The sequence below is a fragment of the Globicephala melas genome, chromosome 16 (genome assembly GCF_963455315.2).
Source record: "Globicephala melas chromosome 16, mGloMel1.2, whole genome shotgun sequence".
Taxonomy (NCBI): domain Eukaryota; kingdom Metazoa; phylum Chordata; class Mammalia; order Artiodactyla; family Delphinidae; genus Globicephala; species Globicephala melas.
In genome coordinates, this window is record NC_083329.1 from 71,609,916 (window position 1) to 71,616,034 (window position 6,119).

The 6,119-nt window shown below is 36.1% G+C and overlaps 1 non-coding gene across 1 annotated transcript; it reads right to left on the reverse strand.

The window, feature by feature from the left end:
- Window positions 1-5,730: 5,730 nt before the first annotated feature.
- TRNAD-GUC (transfer RNA aspartic acid (anticodon GUC)) lies at window positions 5,731-5,803 on the reverse strand. The gene has a single exon. It is a non-coding gene; the product is annotated as a tRNA-Asp (tRNA).
- Between the last annotated feature and the right edge of the window lie 316 nt (window positions 5,804-6,119).

Sequence of the window (6,119 nt, forward strand, 5' to 3'; positions counted from 1 at the left end):
ATGCGCTTCCTAATGTATTGTGATGTGAAGCACATAGACTCACGTATGAAGTATTCGCACTAAAAATATTTAGCCTGAATCTAAACAAGCTTTAGACCTAAATTCTGGTTTACAGGATATACAAAGGGCAGAGAAAAAAGTTAAAACAATATCTAAAGAAAAAATTGGGCAAACCTAGAAGTGGGATACTCTACAATTATCTTCAGTATTTTAATGACACGAAAAAGTGATGGGAGGCCTTTATTAAGATAAAAGAGACTGAAGAGACAGAAAAGCCCCAAGTGCAATGCAATGTGTGATCTTTGATTAAATCTTAATTTGAATAAGCCAGCAGTAAATGACATGCTGGAGACAACTGGGAAAATTTTGATATTGATACAGTATTATATGATATTAAGGGAATCACAGTTAATTTTATTAGGGATAATCATTGTTTTGTGGTATGTAGGAAAATTATTTGGAGTGAAGCATTATGATGTCTCTGTTTTACTTTAGGATAAACACCTCCTCCTTAGAAAGAAAAAGACAACAGTTCTGATGTATTTCCTACAGGATAAGCTATTTTTTTTTTCCCACTCAGGATGCCCTGCTGTACCTTCTCCATGTAACTGTTAAAATTGATGTCCATGTATATGTGCACATTTGCACATACATGGTCACCAATACCAATATTAAACATTTTTAATGGTGACACATTGGCTGTTATAAATATATAAAGTACACATAAAACTGGGAGGATTCATATATATCATGGAGAAGAGGTTGGAAATCGAACTGTTAATGGTTGTTAAAGGGGACTTAACTATAAGGGTTCTATGTCTTTTTGAAAAAAGGAAAATACTAGAAGATATATGACCAAATGCCAAAACTTATCAATTCAGGGTGATTAGAACATGTACTTGCACCTATCTTTTAAAACTTTCTCTCTGAACAAAAAAAAAGTGCATATCTGCAGACGACATTAGTTTGAACAGCAGTCCAATTTATCAGTTGATGAGTTCAGGCAATTTTCTTTATTTCTTTTTATCCTGAGTTTCCTCATCTTTAACATGGGGATAATAATAATACCTACTCCAGTAGGGTTATTGTGAGGGTTAAACAAGTTAATACGTGTGAAGCACTGAAGCATTTAGCCAGTGCCTCGCACAGAGTAAGCGCCTAATAAATATGAGATATTATGTGTTGAGACTTGCTTTGAGACCTAGTTTATTGTCAGTTTTGGTAAATTGTGTGCCTGAATAGAATGTTTGTTCTATTAATGTCAGGTGCAGGTATACACACACACACACACACACACACACACACACACACATTTGATCAAGGTTGTTAATTGTGTTCAAATCTTCCACATTCTTTTTAATTTTTCATTTGCTTAATCTTACAACAGAGATATGTGCTATGATCACATACAATGATGGTGGATTTGTCAATTTATATTTATAATCTGTTAATTTTTAATACACGTACATGAGGCTATATTACTAGGTGCATTAACACTTTGTTAAATTTTCCTTTCTATTTGTTTCTTTAGTTATTAGGTGTCTCCTTTCTGTTATAGTTTATACTGCTTATAGCGCTTTTGAGTTCTTTGAGGGGCTTATTTTAATATGGTTTCTTCAGTTTTGGTAAGTTTTTGTATAATATACCTTTTTTCATTCTTTTAATATTTTTAACTCCTTAGTTTTAATGTCTTATTTTAAAAAGGCTGAATTTTTCTTTCTTTTTTCCCAATCTGATTATTGCTACGTTTTTATAGGTAGGGTCAATTACAGTTATCATGCTTTCTCATATGTTTGCATAAATTTCTCTAATTTTTGTGTTCATGTGTGTGATTTCTATTCATTCTGATTTTCTCTGTTCTCTTTTCTCCTTTTATTTATATTTATTTATTTATTTATTTATTTTGCGGTACGCGGGCTTCTCACTGCTGTGGCCTCTCCCGTTGCGGAGCACAGGCTCTGGACGCGCAGGCTCAGCGGCCATGGCTCACGGGCCCAGCCGCTCCGCGGCATGTGGGATCTTCCCGGACCGGGGCACGAACCCGTGTCCCCTGCATTGGCAGGCGGACTGTCAACCACTGTGCCGCCAGGGAAGCCCTCCTTTTATTTTTTTAAACCTCCTAGTGGATTGATCAGCATTTGCTGTTCTCTTTTATTCCCCTTGATTGATTTGGAAGTTAAAAATTCCATTTCTATTCCTTTAATGGTTTACTTTAAATTTTTTACATGCATTATTCAACTTAACAAAAACATGAGTCATTATCTCTACTCTCCTGTTAAACATTAAGTTTTTAGAACGCCTTAACTCTAATTCCTCTCTACTAATTTGTTGTTGTTGTCCAGTATTTTAGTTCTCCCTAAAATAGTAATTATTATTATTGTTGGTTTTTTAACTCCCATTATTCATCATTATTATTATTATATATTTGTGTAGATAGTATTTATTTAAATTTATCCACTTCCTTCCAGGTTTCTTTGCTCATGGATCTTTCTTGTATCTTGTTCCTTCCAGTAGAACACCTAGAAATTCTTTCAGCTGGACTTTGTTAGTGGTATTGTATTTGCCTTAAAGTGTCTTTAATTGAGTCTTATTGTTAGATAGCTGTATAGCTGTGCATAGAATCATAGTACAGTTATTTTCTCTTAGCGTTTTGATGTTATTATTGTACTGTCTTCTGTATTTTATTGTTGCTATTAAGAAATCTGTTGACGGGAATTCCCTGGTGGTCCAGTGTTTAGGATTTGGCGCTTTCACTGCGGGGGCCTGGGTTTGATCCCTGGTCAGGGAACTAAGATCCTGCAAGCTGTGCAGCATGGCCCAAAAAACAGAAAAGAAAAGAACCCAGAAATATGTTGACACTCTAATTTTAGGTAGTTGTCCTTTATAGGTAATCCCTGTTTTCTTTTTTCTCTCTGGTTTTACATAAGATCGTTTTTATTTTTTTTGCACTTGGTCTCCAGAATTTTTACTAGTATATGTGTGAATTTCTCTTGATATAGCTTTATTTTTATTTATCCTATGCCATTATCATTTTACCTCCTGAATATGACCATTCGTATTTTCTAACAATTATGGAAAGTTCTCAGCTATTATCACTTTGAATATTGCATCTCCATCCTAAATATCTATAGTATGTATGCTAGACCTTGTCATTCTATCCTCTAAGTCTCCTATCTGCTCTGTATGTCTGTATGACACTGTATGTCTCTATGCTGCATTCTAATATCCTCAGATTTATTTTCTACTTTGCTAATTCTCTCTTCAGCTATATCAATCTGCTAAATGATTTAACTCCTTGAGGGTTTTAAAAGTTAATCACTTAATAAAATAAAAAACTGATCAGGTGGACGTTCAGGTGTTTATAATTGAAAAACGACAATGCTAACAGAGTAAAAACAATGACCAGATAACACCCCTCCATCTAGGTGTTTGGAACAAGACAGAAAGAAGTACACTCTGCAGCCATAAGAATAATTAAACATAGTACCCTTGACTAATGTGAGTGACTACTGCTTCTTTGACAATTATAACTCCAGCCGTGCTTTAATACTCCTGCTTTTTACATAAAAATTATCAAGATATTCAGTCACCAGATTTCCTCCGCTCCTCAACAACATCAGATCTAGAACCAACACCTGCTTTCTTAAACCCTGCTTAGTTCACCAAGTTCAAGTACAAATTCTATAATAAAGCCCTCCAACAACTGCTCTGGTGTACATTCTCCTTTGCTATAGCAAGCTAGATGAAGCTAGTTTTTTTTGACTGCAGGTGTGTTCCTAGTCTTTGGTTAATGGGTTTTACCATACGATGTTTTTAAGTTCTAAATGTTCTATTTAATAATTTTGTGATTCTGATTGTTCTGTCTTCAATTCTGATTGTGTTTTTTTCTGTCTTATGCTTTCTATTCCTTCCTTTGTGGCTCTAGTTATTTTAAACATACTTAATTTTATCCAATCCAACTCTGTCCAACACTGGTCTTAATTAAAGTTCTAGGGATAGTGATACCATCCTGTTGTTTATTGTTTGCTAATTTTTGTTCAAGGTGGATTCTTTCTCTGTGTGTTTTATAATTTTCAGTTGTAATCCCATCTTCATTTTGAGACTGCTTCCAGAGTAAATTTGTATTTGTTTCTGCCAGGTGCACTAGGGATATTACCATCCCTATGCCAACTATTTTTTGTCAGTTTATTTTTTTAGTTGGATTTTACACAGAGTACAAACACCCTTTTAAAGTATGTTTGATGAGATCTGACAAATGTATACATTTGTGGAACCATCACCACAGTCAAGATATAGAACACTGCATCACCCAAAGAGTTCCCATGCCAGCCCAACTTTTAAGATATTATATCATTTTGGGGATGTCTGGACCAGGTAGCTAGTATGAGGTATATATGTGAAGCCCTTAACACCATGAGGGTTGGGTCTAGATTGTAACTTTTCCAAAGAGATTTTCTTTTAAACTCTGAACCCAGTTTAAGGAAAACAATCTTTCTTGTTATCTTCCTGTTTACTGGTAGGAAGACATTCCCCTCCAATCCAGCCTTTCAGTGTGGTGTAGCTCTTTGACAGTCTGGTATTTTGTAGGTATCTTAGATACATCTTCCTGCCTTATATGGCCCCAAGGCCTCAAAGTCCTGTCCCTGGTGGGCATTAAACTCAAATGTCATGGTTAGGAAGACTCACAAGTCTACTGCTCCTGTTTCAGCTACCAGGTTACTGCTCTGGTTTCTAGTACGCTGCCCCTTCCCTTTTTGATTCATACATTTTATTGAAGTATAACATACATATAGAAAAGCACACAGATTATAAATATATAACTCAATATCTTTTCACAAGTGAACATACCTATGTAACATGTACCCAGATAAAGAAAAAGAACATTACTAGAAATCTCCTAATATCCTTTCCAAACACTATTTCCTCCCAAGAAGAATCATTATTCTGACTTCTAGCATCATAGATTAATTTTGCCTACCTTTGAACTTTGTATAAATGCAATCACAGCATACATCCTTTTGAATCTGGCTTCCTTTGCTTATCATTGTATTTCTGAGGTTCACTCGTATTGTTTCTTGGAGTTGTAGTTTGTTTATTCTCATTGTTGTATATTATTTCACTGCATGAATATAACAGGATTTATATTGTAGGTGGACATTTGGTTTGTTTCCAGCTTTCCTCTTTGCTTTTGGAGCCTGGGATTTCCCTTTCTTTCTTTCAAGCTCTGCTGTGTATTTAGTAGGATTTAAAAAGCATTTCCTGCTCAGCAGTTCTGTATGATCTGTGTCAAGATATGTTTTAGGTTTTTCAGACTGCCAGATTTTCAGACATGTAAGTCATATATTTCATTTTTTGTTGAAAATCTTGATTCTCACTTGATTTACTGATGACAGTTCTTCAGACTGCTGTTGGTAGAAATGGTTTTGATTCCTGTAAACAAATAGTGAGTAAACACATGTGGGAGGGTAGAGATGAGATATGTAATTAATCTTGTAGGCTTTATCTCTTGCCTGGGTTGGATACTGCATATGCAAGGGTAGTTAAATGTTAATCAGTGTAAATATTGAAAAGGCATGTTAAAGAAATGGGTGATTGAAGACAAACAATAGTAAGAAGTGTAAGTGTGGATGTGACTGTTTGGGTCCAGGATCTCCTGGCTAGTTGACACTGGGAATTGGTTCGTTTTTGTTTTTTTTTTTCTGTAGCGCCATGCGGCTTGTGGGATCTTAGTTCCCCAACCAGGGACTGAACCTGGGCCCTCGGCAGTGACAGCACAGAGTCCTAACCACTGGACCACCAGGGAATACTCAGACACTGGGAATCTGAAATGAGAGGGAGCCTCTCCTAATGGCTCACTGGTATGTTATCAATATGTTGCCTGAAGAGCCACTCCAAAGTGGGCCTGCTTTTGCCCTGCAAAAGTAATTGTTCTACTAGATCAGTGGTTCTCAACCTTGGGCAATTTTGCAACTTCTGGAGACACTTGGTCAGCACGCTATTGGTGTCTAGTGGGTAGAGGCTGGGAATGCACGGGACAGCCCCTCTACCCATGCCCCCAGTGAAGAATTTTCCAATGGACCTAGAGATTATCATACTAAGTGAAGTAAGCCAGATGGAAA